Genomic DNA, 21,796 nt, shown 5'->3' with positions numbered 1-21,796 from the left:
GTAGAAGGGGAATTATTTCCTTGTAGCGTGAAAGAGACAGACTGATCACCAGCGAGCTTCGGCAATAGCGTATTGTGTTTTGTTTACAAACAAAACACAGTAGACTTCCAAGTTGGCTGAAGAGTAGTTTTAGCAAGTTGGCCCACCTTAGTATATACTTCTAGGCGCCTTGAAGGAGACATTTTTCGACGAGTAATATAAATCATGAAGTTCCACTGCCGTGGTATGATGGCATGATGTGTTCACACGGTTTGAGTAGCTGCACTGCAGTAACTGACTAGACCGACTCGTATGCTTACTCGCACCGTCTGAACCCGGCTTTAGTGTCGAAAAAATAATGATGCTTTCACCAATATAAACAAAACCATTGCGGAAAATTGAAAAATGAAAATATAACTTTCAGGGCACTAGCTCGAGTTTTCCGACGTTTTTCATCAGTCTTCAGAATTCAACTCGGTGCTGATGCGCAACAAGATTTTTGTACCCAGTTGAGCTCCCATTCCGTGTTTGCACTTGCGCTCTTGCAAATGAGCACAGATTTGCGTCGAGTGTTAAGCTGAGATTTACACCCAGTGCTTTCGCCGTATTTCTATACTGTGCGCTTGAATCAGGATTGCTCTCTCTGTTGAGATATTCTTCTTCACACAAGCGTATACGGTTCAAATGAGGACGCGCTGTTGTTTTTATGCTTTGCTTAGAACGAACGAAGACAAAGCGGGCGCTAGAATTTGATGTGTATGTGTGTGTGTGTATAGAATGAGACGCGCATCACACAAGTGAGAAGCAAGTTAGTATCTAAGTTCTGTGCCGGGTACATTTTGCGCTGTCGTGCTTATGAATTTTGTGCGCTTCGCACCAAGAGAGAACACAAGTGTTCTTTGAGCCGGCGCTGATGAAAATTCAACTCAAGCGCACCGCTGGGTTTGGTTTTCTGAAGACTGTTTTTCATTATACATTGCGACGGCAGATGAAAATTTAATATCTTGTCAGTACTCGATTGGAGTTTGGTTGATATTTATTTGATGGGAAGTGTGCGAAAACGTTCATTTTCTACACACTGTTTCGCAAAATTATTGATTTTTTTGCATATCGGGCGAGGGGTGAGAGAGGGAGATGAAAGAAGCGAGCGCCATTGTGGCAGCCATTTGTGGCTTCCTTCCACCTTCACCTTAACAGCCGCCAGTAAGCAGACACCGATTAATGCATCTGGAATATCGCGTTAATCTACCGGATCATGATTTTGTCTTGGCTACTAAACATAAGCTTATTCTGCCTGCTATCACAGGATACGAAATGAAGCTAGGGCACCTTGATCATGCTGAAGCAGTTCAATACAGTGGTCCAATGCCTATTGCAGTTCGTTCAGGAAGGCACTGTTCTTCGGACGCAGATGTGTGAGCTGCCTGAATTAGAGACTATTCGGTATCAAGGAATAGTCAAGCCAGTAATCATAATCAATGTGGATGGAGGACCAGATGAGAACTCTCGTTTTAAGAAGTTCATAGATATTTTCGATTTATCGTTTGTATCAATTGAATCTTGATGCAATATGCAATACCATCAAATACTCCAGACGCAGTGATTTCAAACTAGTTGAACGTCGGATGGCTCCTCTTTCCCGGGAGTTAGTAGGCTCAGTACTTCCCCGTGATTATGAGGAATCTCTCTTGGATGGAAAACTCAAAACAAGGGATCCGGGACTAGAAATGAAACGTTTTGTGCATAGAGAATCGTTAGCTGATGTTGCGGAATAACCTAGCGATTAATTGATATCCAGTCAAAGCAGAATATATTGAGTCCTCAAATCCCAAATAGATGAAGCGGAATTAGTATGAAATTAAGCTGAGTGGTTTGCTCGTCACGTAATACCATGGACAGACATACAGCTGTACTAGCGTTGTACGTATACAGTGTTGTACAAATACCACCGTATACCGTGAAGCTGCCGGGCTAGAATAGCACTTTGGGTGTTGGTCCCTGTCCCTGTCGTAAGGCCAGACGCAAATTGAGACTTGTATAGCGCGAGCGCGTCGTGCTCCCTTGGCCGAGTGGTTAGCGTCATAACTAACATGCCGGGTGTTCGGGTTCGATTCCCGTTCTGGTCGGGGAAATTTTTCGTCAAAGAAATTTCCTCCGACTTGCACTGTGATCACGCGTATTCTAGAGCTTGCCACTCAGAATGCATTCAAGGCGTGTTATTTGGCATAGAAATCTCAACTGAGTACTAATAAAAATGACGCAAGTAATACTACGTTGAGACGGCGAAGTTCCTCTAGGAACGTTAGTGCCATTGAAGAAGAAGAAGAAGAAGATAGCGCGAGTAACTTGGCCCGATATAGCACCTGTTTTTGTGGCAAAAAAATTATAGGAGGTTGTGTCCAAGATACGACCGCATTGTTGACGTAGAACTACGCTGTTATTTTATATAAGTCGCTTGTTTATACATTCGGATATTATTCTATAATGCTGTGAAATTTTAGAAACAACTGCTTAGTAGAATAATCTCTGAAATAGTATTGTCTCAAAGGAATCGCACCTCTAGGCATCGTACAACGCAAACCAAGCGCCAAACAAGCGTTCGCCATAGCATGCATACAGAGCCATTCATTGGTGGCTTGAAACTACTAGGAATATAAACCCTACTTATCCTTTTGCGCTATTCTCAAAAGAAACGCTTCTGTTAACATTACTGGTCTCGAAAAAAGTTCCATTACTTTCTCATGCTCGAGAGAAGCGCAGCTGTCACCCTTAGTGGAGGAAGTTTTGCCACTGGCAAGCGAAATCTAATCACATACAAAATTCCAGAACGACATCTACTACTTTGTGACTAAACAAGCGAAATAAACTCTTTTTGTTAAAAACAACCTCGAAAACAGTAGCAATGCTTCATTATGATCAATATTAGCGCAAATGCAATCCTAGTTGAAGGCAGTTTTGCGACTGGCACGCGAACCAAAATAACTTATAACATTCCAGTAAGACATTCAATATGTTTGGTTTTCCCCAAATAATTTTTTGGCGCACAACCTTTACGCCTGATTTGCCATAACGTCAGTTTAATGCATTGATGCATTCTCAAAGGCTCCAACGAAGCCCTTATGATGACGAAAAAAAAACAATGTTAACTGCTTGAAAAAACAGGAAGTGGGTTATATCTATGGTATAACCGCAAGGGTGACGTAGGACTATCGTTGATTTAGAGATCATTTGTTTGAAGTTGAATCTGAATTCATTCTGAATGAATGAATATTTGGAGAACTTCGAAAACGAGAGCGTTACGTTGGAGCCACAAGGTTTTATGCATCCAATATTGGATACGGAAATATCCTACTGATGGGGAAGAATAATCTTCAGAAGCTATCCTGTTAATTGCGATTGATTGAAAAATCACAAAACCAAATGTATTTGGTCACAGTGTTTCTTGGATAGAAAACATTAAAATAAACTCTTTCACATGAATGTAATTTTAAATTCCCAGAGGAACTGGCAGATTATTTTCAGTAACGATTAGATATTTCCACATTTTCCTCGATACTGGAAGCCCACCAGTGGTTAATGCTAACTCGATAACCATCTGTTAATAGCACTTGATTGAAACATATTTGGTCACAGTGTTACATGGATAGAAAACATTCAATTAAACTCTTTCACATGAATATATTTTGAAAATTCCCAGAGGAACTGGCAGATTATTTTCAGTAACGATTAGTTATTTCCACATTTTCCTCGATACTGGAAGCCCACCAGTGGTTAATGCCAACTCGATAACCACCTGTTAATAGCACTTGATTGAAACATATTTGGTCACAGTGTAACATGGATAGAAAACATTCAATTAAACTCTTTCACATGAATATATTTTGAAAATTCCCAGAGGAACTGGCAGATTATTTTCCAGCAATGATTAGATCTTTCCGGAACTTTCCCGATGCTGAATGGCATCCTAACGGAAAGAGTTCTGCGCGTGTATGTGTCGATCCTTTGCCGTCCACCTCCTCCAGCACGTTAGGCAACGATGTTGTCTTGTCGATGTCCTCACGAAAAATGAATGTGTCTCACCACCAGAATATCGCTTAAGTATGCTTTTTGTGTGTGATTGAATCGAGAGAAGGTGTGGTTTACGATGGCAATTTGGAAGGCAAACTAGAGGGGAATGAACTCTCTGAGCTCGGAACTTTCGGCGACTGAGCAATAATCGCTTGCGGACGCATACAATATTGGATACGGAAATATCCTACTGATGGGGAAGAATAATCTTCTGAAGCTATCCTGTTAATTGCGATTGATTGAAAAACCACAAAACCAAATGTATTTGGTCACAGTGTTACATGGATAGAAAACATTCAATTAAACTCTTTCACATGAATATATTTTGAAAATTCCCAAAGGAACTGGCAGATTATTTTCAGTAACGATTAGATATTTCCACATTTTCCTCGATACTGGAAGCCCACCATTGGTTAATGCCAACTCGATAACCACCTGTTAATAGCACTTGATTGAAACATATTTGGTCACAGTGTAACATGGATAGAAAACATTCAATTAAACTCTTTCACATGAATATATTTTGAAAATTCCCAGAGGAACTGGCAGATTATTTTCCAGCAATGATTAGATCTTTCCGGAACTTTCCTGATGCTGAATGGCATCCTAACGGAAAGAGTTCTGCGCGTGTATGTGTCGATCCTTCGCCGTCCACCTCCTCCAGCACGTTAGGCAACGATGTTGTCTTGTCGATGTCCTCACGAAAAATGAATGTGTCTCACCACCAGAATATCGCTTAAGTATGCTTTTTGTGTGTGATTGAATCGAGAGAAGGTGTGGTTTACGATGGCAATTTGGAAGGCAAACTAGAGGGGAATGAACTCTCTGAGCTCGGAACTTTCGGCGACTGAGCAATAATCGATTGCGGGCGCATACAATATTGGATACGGAAATATCCTACTGATGGGGAAGAATAATCTTCTGAAGCTATCCTGTTAATTGCGATTGATTGAAAAACCACAAAACCAAATGTATTTGGTCACAGTGTTACATGGATAGAAAACATTCAATTAAACTCTTTCACATGAATATATTTTGAAAATTCCCAAAGGAACTGGCAGATTATTTTCAGTAACGATTAGATATTTCCACATTTTCCTCGATACTGGAAGCCCACCAGTGGTTAATGCCAACTCGATAACCACCTGTTAATAGCACTTGATTGAAACATATTTGGTCACAGTGTAACATGGATAGAAAACATTCAATTAAACTCTTTCACATGAATATATTTTGAAAATTCCCAGAGGAACTGGCAGATTATTTTCCAGCAATGATTAGATCTTTCCGGAACTTTTCCGATGCTGAATGGCATCCTAACGGAAAGAGTTCTGCGCGTTTATGTGTCGATCCTTCGCCGTCCACCTCCTCCAGCACGTTAGGCAACGATGTTGTCTTGTCGATGTCCTCACGAAAAATGAATGTGTCTCACCACCAGAATATCGCTTAAGTATGCTTCTTGTGTGTGATTGAATCGAGAGAAGGTGTGGTTTACGATGGCAATTTGGAAGGCAAACTAGAGGGGAATGAACTCTCTGAGCTCGGAACTTTCGGGGACTGAGCAATAATCGATTGCGGGCGCATACAATATTGGATACGGAAATATCCTACTGATGGGGAAGAATAATCTTCTGAAGCTATCCTGTAAATTGCGATTGATTGAAAAACCACAAAACCAAATGTATTTGGTCACAGTGTTACATGGATAGAAAACATTCAATTAAACTCTTTCACATGAATATATTTTGAAAATTCCCAAAGGAACTGGCAAATTATTTTCAGTAACGATTAGTTATTTCCACATTTTCCCCGATACTGGAAGCCCACCAGTGGTTAATGCCAACTCGATAACCACCTGTTAATAGCACTTGATTGAAACATATTTGGTCACAGTGTAACATGGATAGAAAACATTCAATTAAACTCTTTCACATGAATATATTTTGAAAATTCCCAAAGGAACTGGCAGATTATATTCAGTAACGATTAGATATTTCCACATTTTCCTCGATACTGGAAGCCCACCAGTGGTTAATGCCAACTCGATAACCACCTGTTAATAGCACTTGATTGAAACATATTTGGTCACAGTGTAACATGGATAGAAAACTTCAATTAAACTCTTTCACATGAATATATTTTGAAAATTCCCAAAGGAACTGTCAGATTATTTTCCAGCAATGATTAGATCTTTCCGGAACTTTCTCGATGCTGAATGGCATCCTAACGGAAAGAGTTCTGCGCGTGTATGTGTCGATCCTTCGCCGTCCACCTCCTCCAGCACGTTAGGCAACGATGTTGTCTTGTCGATGTCCTCACGAAAAATGAATGTGTCTCACCACCAGAATATCGCTTAAGTATGCTTTTTGTGTGTGATTGAATCGAGAGAAGGTGTGGTTTACGATGGCAATTTGGAAGGCAAACTAGAGGGGAATGAACTCTCTGAGCTTGGAACTTTCGGCGACTGAGCAATAATCGATTGCGGGCGCATACAATATTGGATACGGAAATATCCTACTGATGGGGAAGAATAATCTTCTGAAGCTATCCTGTTAATTGCGATTGATTGAAAAACCACAAAACCAAATGTATTTGGTCACAGTGTTACATGGATAGAAAACATTCAATTAAACTCTTTCACATGAATATATTTTGAAAATTCCCAAAGGAACTGGCAGATTATTTTCAGTAACGATTAGATATTTCCACATTTTCCTCGATACTGGAAGCCCACCAGTGGTTAATGCCAACTCGATAACCACCTGTTAATAGCCGCGCGTGTATGTGTGTGTAGCGATGTCTTCCCAGGGAACCGTTTGTGGCATCACTCTCCTCCTGATAGATTCCCTTCTGGCCTAGGGTGCACAAACAGGCTCTTGGTGACACCGTTCATCCGCGCTTTCATGATAAATAAAGAGCTTCACCGCAACAGCGACAACATGCTCCAATCGCTGTTCAATTAGAACTGAGTGGATTTCCGAGCGCCGCTCGCTTATATACCGATTGGTGATTTCAATAGCCTGTTTTGAAAGCAATTTTAAGACTATTGAAACAAGTTTTTGGATCAAAAAGTAACAAGTATATAACGCGTAGACATTTTATCTTTCGAATGAAGTGTTTATCATACCATTTCGTTCAGTTGTTTAGGAGCTATTAACGCTCAAAATCTCGGTCTCCGGCGTAACGCTTTCGTTTTCGAAACTTTGATTTTACACCCCGGTATAGAAATGAAAGACGTAGTCCTACGTCAAAAGACTGAATTATGCCACCCAGCTTGTACTCATCGATGCGAATTCGCTGATGAGTTTGTCAAGACCTTCACCACCAGCGGGGGAAGCTTGATTTTGGTTGCTGCCTGGGTAATGGCGTTTACATTTTCGACCGATGCGCCGAAATCGCCTACTTCGATGTTGTTCGATGCGGTGTCACACTCACGAAGGCTCGGTTCAGTGCGAGCGTTGTCCCTCGTAATAGAACATAAAGAAATCCAGTTGCCTAGACCGCTAGGCAACGCCTCTCATGTGGTGACAGCGGTAAAGCTGAAAAGTTGGACGTCATTTTCTGACTGATGAGTCGCAGTGTGTAGAGTGCGGGAAAAGGAACTGGGTCTCGCTGCGCGTGCCAGAAGTGCAGCCGTGAAGAAGAAGAAAAATTGCTCCGTGCAAAAGAAGACTAGGGATAAAATACGCGACTCTCTCTATTTGTATTAATTTTTTATGATTTTCCACCCAAAAAAAAAAAACAGTAGAGTATCCCTTTCCGTGTTTGTTTTCTCCAGCCAGCAATCAATTAATCAATTAATCAATCGGCATATGGTTATAGTTTTGTGTTACTTTATTGATAAACCCTAGAGTGTAGAGAGAATAAATTCCGTCATCATCCCGTGGTGAAGAATACAGTGGCAGGTCGGCACCTACGGTTAGCTAAAGTTTGATAAAGTTCCGGTGAATTGCGAATTTCGAAAAAAAAAAGAAAAACACTTGTCAAGTTTTCCAAGTGTGTGTAGTGTTGTGCACTTTTTTTTGTACGCCTAAAGTTGCAAGAAAAAGAAGAAGATGCGGATTAAGGAAGTTTTGGTGATTACAGTTGGGTAAGTAAAAAAAAACTTTAAAACTATTCTATTTTACGATTCGACTGAAAAAATCTCAAACAAACGTCAAAATAATTCACCCCTATTCGTGTGAAGAAATTTACTTTCTATCGAATTGGAAAATGCGAAAGCAGTTTTTTTTTATTGTTAAAATTTAAATGAAAATAACTTGATGTATAGTGAACCTGTTCACGAATCAATACGGTGCTCCTAATCGCATAGTGTCTCAAGCAACAAAATCTTTGTTTGTTAAAAGTGAAAAGTGTTGATCTTTTCGGATACATATTGCTGCCATTAATTACACATTTATAGCATCTATGGCAAAAGTAGTTTTTTTTTTTAAAATAAATAAATAAATAATAATAATTTCGATCAGTACGACGCCTATGCCCAAATTTAATACGACCGGAAGAGTTAAAACTGAATGAAGTTAAAACAATATATATATATTTTCTGGAGTTTATATCAATCTATTCTCAACTCTTCTCAATAACCATAGATGTAAGAAAATTGATTATATATATAGTTTTAAAATTATATTTAAGAATTCGGCTCCTTTAAACTTAAGTAACTGAGCCTGTAAAAATAAATGAATTAATAAAAAAAAAATAAAAAACTCTTCTCAATCTATCTTTTTGACGTAGGACTACGTCTTTCATTTCTATACCGGGGTGTAAAATCAAAGTTTCGAAAACGAAAGCGTTACGCCGGAGACCGAGATTTTGAGCGTTAATAGCTCCTAAACAACTGAACGAAATGGTATGATAAACACTTCATTCGAAAGATAAAATGTCTACGCGTTATATACTTGTTACTTTTTGATCCAAAAACTTGTTTCAATAGTCTTAAAATTGCTTTCAAAACAGGCTATTGAAATCACCAATCGGTATATAAGCGAGCGGCGCTCGGAAATCCACTCAGTTCTAATTGAACAGCGATTGGAGCATGTTGTCGCTGTTGCGGTGAAGCTCTTTATTTATCATGAAAGCGCGGATGAACGGTGTCACCAAGAGCCTGTTTGTGCACCCTAGGCCAGAAGGGAATCTATCAGGAGGAGAGTGATGCCACAAACGGTTCCCTGGGAAGACATTGCTACACACACATACACGCGCGGCTATTAACAGGTGGTTATCGAGTTGGCATTAACCACTGGTGGGCTTCCAGTATCGAGGAAAATGTGGAAATATCTAATCGTTACTGAGAATAATCTGCCAGTTCCTCTGGGAATTTTCAAAATATATTCATGTGAAAGAGTTTAATTGAATGTTTTCTATCCATGTTACACTGTGACCAAATATGTTTCAATCAAGTGCTATTAACAGGTTGTTATCGAGTTGGCATTAACCACTGGTGGGCTTCCAGTATCGAGGAAAATGTGGAAATATCTAATCGTTACTTAAAATAATCTGCCAGTTCCTTTGGGAATTTTCAAAATATATTCATGTGAAAGAGTTTTATTGAATGTTTTCTATCCATGTAACACTGTGACCAAATATGTTTCAATCAAGTATTATTAACAGGTGGTTATCGAGTTGGCATTAACCACTGGTGGGCTTCCAGTATCGAGGAAAATGTGGAAATATCTAATCGTTACTGAAAATAATCTGCCAGTTCCTTTGGGAATTTTCAAAATATATTCATGTGAAAGAGTTTAATTGAATGTTTTGTATCCATGTAACACTGTGACCAAATACATTTGGTTTTGTGGCTTTTCAATCAATCGCAATTAACAGGATAGCTTCAGAAGATTATTCTTCCCCATCAGTAGGATATTTCCGTATCCAATATTGTATGCGCCCGCAATCGATTATTGCTCAGTCGCCGAAAGTTCCGAGCTCAGAGAGTTCATTCCCCTCTAGTTTGCCTTCCAAATTGCCATCGTAAACCACACCTTCTCTCGGTTCAATCACACACAAAAAGCATACTTAAGCGATATACTGGTGGTGAGACACATTCATTTTTCGTGAGGACATCGACAAGACAACATCGTTGCCTAACGTGCTGGAGGAGGTGGACGGCGAAGGATCGACACATACACGCGCAGAACTCTTTCCGTTAGGATGCCATTCAGCATCGAGAAAGTTCCGGAAAGATCTAATCATTGCTGGAAAATAATCTGCCAGTTCCTTTGGGAATTTTCAAAATATATTCATGTGAAAGAGTTTAATCGAATGTTTTCTATCCATGTAACACTGTGACCAAATATGTTTCAATCAAGTGCTATTAACAGGTGGTTATCGAGTTGGCATTAACCACTGGTGGGCTTCCAGTATCGAGGAAAATGTGGAAATATCTAATCGTTACTTAAAATAATCTGCCAGTTCCTTTGGGAATTTTCCAAATATATTCATGTGAAAGAGTTTAATTGAATGTTTTCTATCCATGTAACACTGTGACCAAATATGTTTCAATCAAGTGCTATTAACAGGTGGTTATCGAGTTGGCATTAACCACTGGTGGGCTTCCAGTATCGAGGAAAATGTGGAAATATCTAATCGTTACTGAAAATAATCTGCCAGTTACTTTGGGAATTTTCAAAATATATTCATGTGAAAGAGTTTAATTGAATGTTTTCTATCCATGTTACACTGTGACCAAATATGTTTCAATCAAGTGCTATTAACAGGTGGTTATCGAGTTGGCATTAACCAATGGTGGGCTTCCAGTATCGAGGAAAATGTGGAAATAACTAATCGTTACTGAAAATAATCTGCCAGTTCCTCTGGGAATTTTCAAAATATATTCATGTGAAAGAGTTTAATTGAATGTTTTCTATCCATGTTACACTGTGACCAAATATGTTTCAATCAAGTGCTATTAACAGGTGGTTATCGAGTTGGCATTAACCACTGGTGGGCTTCCAGTATCGAGGAAAATGTGGAAATATCTAATCGTTACTGAAAATAATCTGCCAGTTCCTTTGGGAATTTTCAAAATATATTCATGTGAAAGAGTTCAATTGAATGTTTCTGTTTCTATCCATGTAACACTGTGACCAAATACATTTGGTTTTGTGGTTTTTCAATCAATCGCAATTAACAGGATAGCTTCAGAAGATTATTCTTCCACATCAGTAGGATATTTCCGTATCCAATATTGTATGCGCCCGCAATCGATTATTGCTCAGTCGCCGAAAGTTCCGAGCTCAGAGAGTTCATTCCCCTCTAGTTTGCCTTCCAAATTGCCATCGTAAACCACACCTTCTCTCGATTCAATCACACACAAAAAGCATACTTAAGCGATATTCTGGTGGTGAGATACATTCATTTTTCGTGAGGACATCGACAAGACAACATCGTTGCCTAACGTGCTGGAGGAGGTGGACGGCGAAGGATCGACACATACACGCGCAGAACTCTTTCCGTTAGGATGCCATTCAGCATCGAGAAAGTTCCGGAAAGATCTAATCATTGCTGGAAAATAATCTGCCAGTTCCTTTGGGAATTTTCAAAATATATTCATGTGAAAGAGTTTAATTGAATGTTTTCTATCCATGTTACACTGTGAACAAATATGTTTCAACCAAGTGCTATTAACAGGTGGTTATCGAGTTGGCATTAACCACTGGTGGGCTTCCAGTATCGAGGAAAATGTGGAAATATCTAATCGTTACTGAAAATAATCTGCCAGTTCCTCTGGGAATTTTCAAAATATATTCATGTGAAAGAGTTTAATTGAATGTTTTCTATCCATGTTACACTGTGACCAAATATGTTTCAATCAAGTGCTATTAACAGGTGGTTATCGAGTTGGCATTAACCACTGGTGGGCTTCCAGTATCGAGGAAAATGTGGAAATATCTAATCGTTACTGAAAATAATCTGCCAGTTCCTTTGGGAATTTTCAAAATATATTCATGTGAAAGAATTTAATTGAATGTTTTCTATCCATGTTACACTGTGACCAAATATGTTTCAATCAAGTGCTATTAACAGGTGGTTATCGAGTTGGCATTAACCACTGGTGGGCTTCCAGTATCGAGGAAAATGTGGAAATATCTAATCGTTACTGAAAATAATCTGCCAGTTCCTCTGGGAATTTTCAAAATATATTCATGTGAAAGAGTTTAATTGAATGTTTTCTATCCATGTTACACTGTGACCAAATATGTTTCAATCAAGTGCTATTAACAGGTGGTTATCGAGTTGGCATTAACCACTGGTGGGCTTCCAGTATCGAGGAAAATGTGGAAATATCTAATCGTTACTGAAAATAATCTGCCAGTTCCTCTGGGAATTTTCAAAATATATTCATGTGAAAGAGTTTAATTGAATGTTTTCTATCCATGTTACACTGTGACCAAATATGTTTCAATCAAGTGCTATTAACAGGTGGTTATCGAGTTGGCATTAACCACTGGTGGGCTTCCAGTATCGAGGAAAATGTGGAAATATCTAATCGTTACTGAAAATAATCTGCCAGTTCCTTTGGGAATTTTCAAAATATATTCATGTGAAAGAATTTAATTGAATGTTTTCTATCCATGTAACACTGTGACCAAATATGTTTCAATCAAGTGCTATTAACAGGTGGTTATCGAGTTGGCATTAACCACTGGTGGGCTTCTTCCAGTATCGAGGAAAATGTGGAAATAACTAATCGTTACTGAAAATAATCTGCCAGTTCCTCTGGGAATTTTCAAAATATATTCATGTGAAAGAGTTTAATTGAATGTTTTCTATCCATGTAACACTGTGACCAAATATGTTTCAATCAAGTGCTATTAACAGGTGGTTATCGAGTTGGCATTAACCACTGGTGGGCTTCCAGTATCGAGGAAAATGTGGAAATATCTAATCGTTACTGAAAATAATCTGAAAATAATTCCTCTGGGAATTTTCAAAATATATTCATGTGAAAGAGTTTAATTGAATGTTTTCTATCCATGTTACACTGTGACCAAATATGTTTCAATCAAGTGCTATTAACAGGTGGTTATCGAGTTGGCATTAACCACTGGTGGGCTTCCAGTATCGAGGAAAATGTGGAAATATCTAATCGTTACTGAAAATAATCTGCCAGTTCCTTTGGGAATTTTCAAAATATATTCATGTGAAAGAATTTAATTGAATGTTTTCTATCCATGTAACACTGTGACCAAATATGTTTCAATCAAGTGCTATTAACAGGTGGTTATCGAGTTGGCATTAACCACTGGTGGGCTTCTTCCAGTATCGAGGAAAATGTGGAAATAACTAATCGTTACTGAAAATAATCTGCCAGTTCCTCTGGGAATTTTCAAAATATATTCATGTGAAAGAGTTTAATTGAATGTTTTCTATCCATGTTACACTGTGACCAAATATGTTTCAATCAAGTGCTATTAACAGGTGGTTATCGAGTTGGCATTAACCACTGGTGGGCTTCCAGTATCGAGGAAAATGTGGGAATATCTAATCGTTACTGAAAATAATCTGCCAGTTCCTTTGGGAATTTTCAAAATATATTCATGTGAAAGAGTTTAATTGAATGTTTTCTATCCTTGTAACACTGTGACCAAATACATTTGGTTTTGTGGTTTTTCAATCAATCGCAATTAACAGGATAGCTTCAGAAGATTATTCTTCCCCATCAGTAGGATATTTCCGTATCCAATATTGTATGCGCCCGCAATCGATTATTGCTCAGTCGCCGAAAGTTCCGAGCTCAGAGAGTTCATTCCCCTCTAGTTTGCCTTCCAAATTGCCATTGTAAACCACACCTTCTCTCGATTCAATCACACACAAAAAGCATACTTAAGCGATATTCTGGTGGTGAGACACATTCATTTTTCGTGAGGACATCGACAAGACAACATCGTTGCCTAACGTGCTGGAGGAGGTGGACGGCGAAGGATCGACACATACACGCGCAGAACTCTTTTCGTTAGGATGCAATTCAGCATCGAGAAAGTTCCGGAAAGATCTAATCATTGCTGGAAAATAATCTGCCAGTTCCTTTGGGAATTTTCAAAATATATTCATGTGAAAGAGTTTAATTGAATGTTTTCTATCCATGTTACACTGTGACCAAATATGTTTCAATCAAGTGCTATTAACAGGTGGTTATCGAGTTGGTATTAACCACTGGTGGGCTTCCAGTATCGAGGAAAATGTGGAAATAACTAATCGTTACTGAAAATAATCTGCCAGTTCCTCTGGGAATTTTCAAAATATATTCATGTGAAAGAGTTTAATTGAATGTTTTCTATCCATGTAACACTGTGACCAAATACATTTGGTTTTGTGGTTTTTCAATCAATCGCAATCAACAGGATAGCTTCTGAAGATTATTCTTCCCCATCAGTAGGATATTTCCTTATCCAATATTGGATGCATAAAACCTTGTGCCTCCAACGTAACGCTCTCGTTTTCGAAGTTCTCCAAATATTCATTCATTCAGAATGAATTCAGATTCAACTTCATACAAATGATCTCTATATCAACGAGAGTCCTACGTCACCCTTGCGGTTATACCATAGATATAACCCACTTCCTGTTTTTTTATTTTTTTTCCCAATAACGTCTAAAAATACACAATAGCAATATAACAGATATATTTGAAAAAAAAATTGTCCTGACATACTCCTAACGTTTTCTTTTAAATTTCCTTGCATCTCCACTAAAACTTTATCCATAGTATAATCGTCTTCTATTTGAGAAGAAGATTGTTTGGATCTGTCAAATTAACTAATTATATTTTTATATTGAAATTGATATTATGATATGAAAAATAAATGAAGAAGTTTGAACCAACGATGACGTGGTGGAATTATGGACCGTTCTAAAAGGTTGTTCAGGAATGGAACCCAGAAACACGCAACAGTGGATCAAGACGGATGAGACGGCGCAACGCGGAAGGAGGCAAGCGGCAACTCACACCTAGTACCAGAGACCAACCAATTGACGAGTCACCAGTCGACGGATATACGGAGCGGAAGAGGAGTAGCCGGTGAACAGTGAGAATCTTATATAAAATAAAAATTATAGAGTTTATGCAAATGTTTGAAAAAAAAAACATTATATTTACAAATATATATTATATTTACAATTTACATTATATTTACATTTTATTTACAATCAGGAAAAATTCAAAAAAAATACACATTCATATATATAAAAAAAAATCTATTGCAAAATATATATATAAAAAAAGAAGAAGGTTGATAACAATATTAGCAGGTAGATAGGAAATCTAACCTTTCGAACCAATTTTAGGGAAAACTCATCTAGTTTCCCCTAAAACTCATTGAGTAGGGGGATATGCAGCAACCAAAAACCAGACGGGTTTTGTATACCCAAAATTATCAATAGGCTCGAGCCTAAATAAATAGATCTCTTTTGCACGATCCATATTGAGGATTGTGTTATTCATAAATAGATAGGTCTGGTTAATCTTGAATAAACAAAAAACATCTTTATCGCACGATCCTTATTGAGGATCGTGTGAGTCAGTTTTATGATAAGGCCGGTCGATGCCGGGCCTAAATAAATACATCCCTCCCGCACGATCCTTGTTTGTGGATCGTGTGATTCATAGGTCTAGTTTTAAGATAGGAATTTTTGTTTATGTTTTGGTGTTACGATAGCGGGGAGCTTATCGTAAGTTCGTTTTGTTCATTATAAACAAAGTAGGTTTCGTTAAGATGAATCAGAAAAATAAAAGTGACTCGGTAGTTAGACGCGAAAGAGGACGGTCGTTGTCCCTCGTAATAGAACATAAAGAAATCCAGTTGCCTAGACCGCTAGGCAATGCCTCTCACTACGTCAAAAAACAGATAGAACTGCGCTAATTGGCGAGAAGACGCGATATGGAGCAGCGCTCGTGAGATACGACTCGCGTGAAGCTGTGGCTGAACCGTGTACAGGAGCAGCGTAAGGAGTGCCAAGCACATCAGAATCGACGCCAGTAAGACCCTGATTACGACATACTGGTTACGACATGGAAAACGGATACGATACGGAAACGATTCCAACTCGACGCTAAAGGCTGACAGTCGTGCTATCCTTTTCCCTGAGTAAGGAAGGATGACACCTTCCTGAGAAACGGTGAGTGGACTAATAGTGTGGTTGCTTCCATAACGATAATTACCTTAGTAGTTCTTCGGGTTCGTTGGAAGCTCGGCTAGGCTCAGGCACTAGGTACTAGACTCAGATATAACATTCCTGACTTACGCTGATTACGATCTAGTGACCAACATCAAATCGGCCGTTATGGCTGCTGACCACGAGCAGAAGGAGCTGTCCACGCGAGGCCGAAGGTGCGGAAAAGGCACTTGTCGAGGCTAACGATAACCGTATCGTTGAGGAACAGAAGACGACGAATGAATCTCGGAACCCTTGAAGGCAGTGGGTGGCGCACTGTCCAAAACCAGACGGAGGAACGGAAGAAGAGAGAAGAGAAGAAAGTGCTGCAGAAGAAGAAAATTCCTAGGCCCCGAAGCGAGCGAAATAAAGGTTATGCCCCGATCGTTGAGGTGAACGGAGGAGTGACTTATGCATCACTCCTACGGAAAGTGGGAGACGATCCGGAGTTGAAGGAACTGGGAGCGAATGTGGTGAAAACCAGGCACACCCAGAAAGGAGAGATGCTCTTCGAGCTCAAGAGGGATCCGGCGGTCAAGAGCTCAGTTTTCATGGAACTTATCGAGAAGTCGCACTTCCTCTCCGAACGTGAGAGCCCTATGTGAGGAATCAGTGGTCGAGTGCAGGTATCTGGACAAAATCACTACAGACGAGGAGTTGAGGTGTGAATTACTGTCACAGTGTAAGCTGAACGATATTCCGATGACGATCCGCATGAGGATGGCGTACGGTGACACGCAGACTGCGTCGATACGGCTCTAGACGGTAGCAGCAAACAAAATGGTACAGACGACTAAAATAAAAATCGGTTGGTCGGTGTGCCCACTGAAGATTGTGCCTAGGGTGACCATGCGGATGGAGAGATGCTTCAAGTGCATGAGATTTGAACATCAGGCAAAAAACTGCACAGGCCCCGACAGGTCTGACCTGTGCAGGAACTGCGGCGAGAAAGGGCATGTTGCGAAAGACTGCACGAAGCAACCGAGATGCCTGCTCTGCAAATCGGAGGACGGTTGTAATCGTACCTGAACCTCGCGATAACGGAAATTGGGTGACGGGCAGATTAGAGATGGCTGCAATACAGGTGATGGGTAGATATTTTTTATCGCCAAAGTAATGGAATCTTCATGTGTAGTTGATATGCACCCCAGAGATGGACAAACGAGCAGTTCGACCAGATGCTAGACGCGATTACGCAATGATTAATCGGTAGGAAACCGATCGTCATTGGAGATGACTTCACCGCTATGGAACGGGAAATTAGACAGAGCAAATCGAACTGTTTCAAGGAGCTATGCCGAGATGCAGACGTCAACCCATGGGGATTAGAGGTCCAGTGACGCCCGTCGAATCGTGTCCAGAGAAGCTTAACGTCATTGGGGAGAGATTATTCCCGAGGCATGATCCAACAACTTGGCCACCCACGCCGTATGACGAGAATGTGGCTTAAGGTTCACGAGTCTCTAACGAGGAACTAGTAGCATTGGCGAAAAGACTGCAGGCGAAGAAAGCGTCCGAAGAAGGCGAAGAAAGCCCCGACGGAATCCCCAATGTGGCCTTGAAAGTGGCGATACAGACGTTCCCGGACATTTTCAAGACAGTGCTACAGAAATGTCTGAATGATGGTTAGTTTCCTAAACAATGGAAGATACAAAAGTTAGTGTCGCTGCCGGGAGTCATATAGGCCTATATACTTGCTGGATACGCTCGGAAAACTCTTGGAGAGGTTTATCCTCAATCGGCAGACGAAATGTACGGAGAGTGACCATGGTCTGTCAAAAATGCAGTTCGGCTTCCGGAAAGGAAGGTCCACTATTGACGCCATCCGGACGGTGATCGGTAAAGCTTAGATGTCGTCCAAACAAAAGCGAAGGGGTGATCGACACTGCACAGTAATAACGATCGACGTAAGGAATGCGTTTAATAGTGCTAACTGGGACGCCATCGCCGAGTCCGTATGAAGGTTCCTGGGTACCTGTGTGGGATCTTAGACAGTTATTTTCAGGACCGCGTTCTAGTCTACGAGACGAGCAGACGGCAGGTACCGATGAAGATAACTTCCGGAGTACCACAAGGCTCTATCCTTGACATGAGCAGTGACATCTGCATGGAGTTCGGCCTCGACAAGTGCCGCTGCGTCCATCTGCTAAAAGGACAGCTCACAGAATCCGAAGGTTACGAGGTACATGACGGCGAGTTGATAAGAGACATGGTTCGTGACGAATCCTATAAATATCTTGGATTCCGATAGCTCACCGAGATTCGCCACTCCGACATGAACAAGGAGCTGCGAGACAAGTTTTTGAGTAGAGTGAACTGTGTCCTGAGGACTTTCCTCAACGCGGGGAACAAGGTACGCACGATCAACACATTCGCGGTTCCCCTGCTGACCAGTTTTGGTGTAGTTAATTGGAGCAAAACTGACCTAGAAGACCTTGAGAGGAGGATGAGGAAAGCGATCAAAGAGGCCGGAATGCACCATCTGTAGAGAGTGTCATTACCACGCAAAAAAGGGAGATTAGGAGGCGTCGACGTATCTGCACTTTGTGTTGCCCGGGTACGACAACTGCGTGAGTACTTCGCAGAACGCGCGTCCAAAACTCGCTATACCGGGCTGTTTGCGCCGCTGACAGAGGATACAGCTCTCTGCACTTGACGCAAGCGGAGTACCAACTATACTGCAATCTACAGAAAGATTGAAGCTTGGAAGCAGAAGGCATCCCCATCAACTGGACCGGCCACACGCCGACAAGTCCGCATCTAATCTATGATTAACGCGTGGTGAACTCTCTTCAGTAGTAGAAGCCGACATGATAGTCATCCAGGACAGGATAATGCCGACGAGAAACTGCAGGTTGTACGCCTGGCATCAAGACGTTGATGGCATTTATCGGAAGTGCCATCCACCAGGTGAAAACATAGAACACATTATGGGAGGCTGTCCTATTTTGTCCAACGCAGCATACACCGAGCGCCACAACAACATGGCCCGCATTGTCCATCGACAACTGGCGCTCCAATGTGGTCTATTGGAAGACAACGTACCAACTTCCGGTACCTGCCTACACCTGTCCTGGAAAATGACCGCTTCAAGCCGTACTAGGATCACACTATTTTGACCGCCCTCTCGATCCACCACAACCCACCCAGATATAATGGTTTACGACAAGAGCGACCGCAAAGTCACTATCATCGATGTCGCTACTGTGGGGGCTAAGGGAGGGTCCCAAGAATTGTTACAGTCGTTCTCTCCGTAACTGGAATTATCCCGGAGACACTTCTGGAAGCGCTAAAGGTGTTGAACATCGAGAAGGAATTGGCCGACATCCAAAAGTCGATCATCTGCGCGATTGTCCGACAATTCCTCGGTTAGGACTAAAACAGCACGAGCATGCAGATCCGTGCATTCCGTAGATGAATATTCTGGCTAGGTTCGTCTAGTTAAGAAGTGAGATAAGTCTGCCAGTTAAAAAACAGGTACCATCGTAGCATGACACACATACTTTGGTTATACATTGTTTCGCATGTCAAACTGATTATCAGAATTTTTGACCAATTTTCACCAAATGATTCAATAAATGTTTTTATTTAGTGTCATCGAAGTAGCAATCGGCTATTCTTGTTACACTGGATAGCAACGCAGGTTGTCAAGCAAACAAACAAACAGTGTAACGGAAGAGACACGTTTACTCTTTATCTGAGACGAGACATGACAATAGGGGGCCGATTCCGGACCACTTTTTCTGTCAAACTCGGACCACTTGCAATTCGGCTTCTGATTGGCTGATGAGGAAAACAATTGACAAAGATATATATACAAAAATGGGATTTCCAAGATTTTCACAGTGTTGCCAACTATATTCGAAATTGAATAATAGTTGCATTCACATTTCAGTTTAGCGATAATTTGTAGAATGAATTCTTTGAATATTTTCGTTTCTATTACGTCCGGTGTTCTGTAACTCTTAGGATTCGGGGATAGGGTTCTCAGGGTCGCTTATTCCCTAGCCGGCTACCTTCAAAACCCTCTTTTCACCAACAGAAGTTCCTTCGTGTTTTTCGCAACTCCAGGGGACCTCCCGCACCTATTGAGGCCACCTGCTAAGCCCCCTCACTGAATGCACTCAAAGGTTGTGCAGTGCTGACCCATCTCTTCCGACCGATTGAGGACGAGGGCGGAAGACTCCTTTAGAGTCCGAAGGACGATATTAGCGAAGGGATAGTGGTCGTAAAGGAGCACGATTATCTGTTTTATGTACAACGTTTCTTCTTTCTTTATTCTTTCTATTCTCTATTTCCTTTTCATCTGTCCCTAAACCCTCCTACCTATCGTTTCCATATTTATACTGTATGTGACGTCACAGTTTTTCATGCATGATATACTTGCGGTACTTGGGGGTGAATTCTTTCTTTCTCTTGATCAGTGATCTAGCACTGTGAATATTTCAGCTGCTCTGTGCAACTTCCTCGGGGAATTTCCGCTCTTCACAGTCTCTTTGACGCCAATTCGCGATGGCGTATACGGATTGTCGTCTTCGCTTAAAATGGCTGGTAAAGCTGATCAGCTTGTCGAGCTGTGAATTACGTTATATTGGGCTGTTTCAAAAGTTTATGATTTGCTCAGCATCTACTATCCTACACGCGAATGATATGTCCACCCATACCTATCATCGCTCACGCACCGTGTTACAGTCGAATACGACCCATCCACATGCCTATCTTATGTCTAGCATAAGGCATCTCAAGTGTTGAGAAAGTTCGTGCACCTCGAGGAAGGTTCTTTTGAAACAAATCAATAGAAGCCATCCTATGCGCGATCAGTGTGACTACCCGCACATATCATCGCTCACGCACCACGTTGCAGTCGAATGTGACCCATCCACATGCCTATCTTATGTCTAGCATAAGGCATCTCAAGTGTTGAGAAAGTTCGTGCACCTCGAGGAAGGTTCTTTTGAAACAAATCAATAGAAGCCATCCTATGCGCGATCAGTGTGACTACCCGCACATATCATCGCTCACGCACCACGTTGCAGTCGAATGTGACCCATCCACATGCCTATCTTATGTCTAGCATAAGGCATCTCAAGTGTTGAGAAAGTTCGTGCACCTCGAGGAAGGTTCTTTTGAAACAAATCAATAGAAGCCATCCTATGCGCGATCAGTGTGACTACCCGCACATATCATCGCTCACGCACCACGTTGCAGTCGAATGTGACCCATCCACATGCCTATCTTATGTCTAGCATAAGGCATCTCAAGTGTTGAGAAAGTTCGTGCACCTCGAGGAAGGTTCTTTTGAAACAAATCAATAGAAGCCATCCTATGCGCGATCAGTGTGACTACCCGCACATATCATCGCTCACGCACCACGTTGCAGTCGAATGTGACCCATCCACATGCCTATCTTATGTCTAGCATAAGGCATCTCAAGTGTTGAGAAAGTTCGTGCACCTCGAGGAAGGTTCTTTTGAAACAAATCAATAGAAGCCATCCTATGCGCGATCAGTGTGACTACCCGCACATATCATCGCTCACGCACCACGTTGCAGTCGAATGTGACCCATCCACATGCCTATCTTATGTCTAGCATAAG

This window comes from Toxorhynchites rutilus, chromosome 1 (genome assembly GCF_029784135.1).
Source record: "Toxorhynchites rutilus septentrionalis strain SRP chromosome 1, ASM2978413v1, whole genome shotgun sequence".
Lineage (NCBI taxonomy): Eukaryota > Metazoa > Arthropoda > Insecta > Diptera > Culicidae > Toxorhynchites > Toxorhynchites rutilus.
This window is presented reverse-complemented; position numbering follows the sequence as displayed.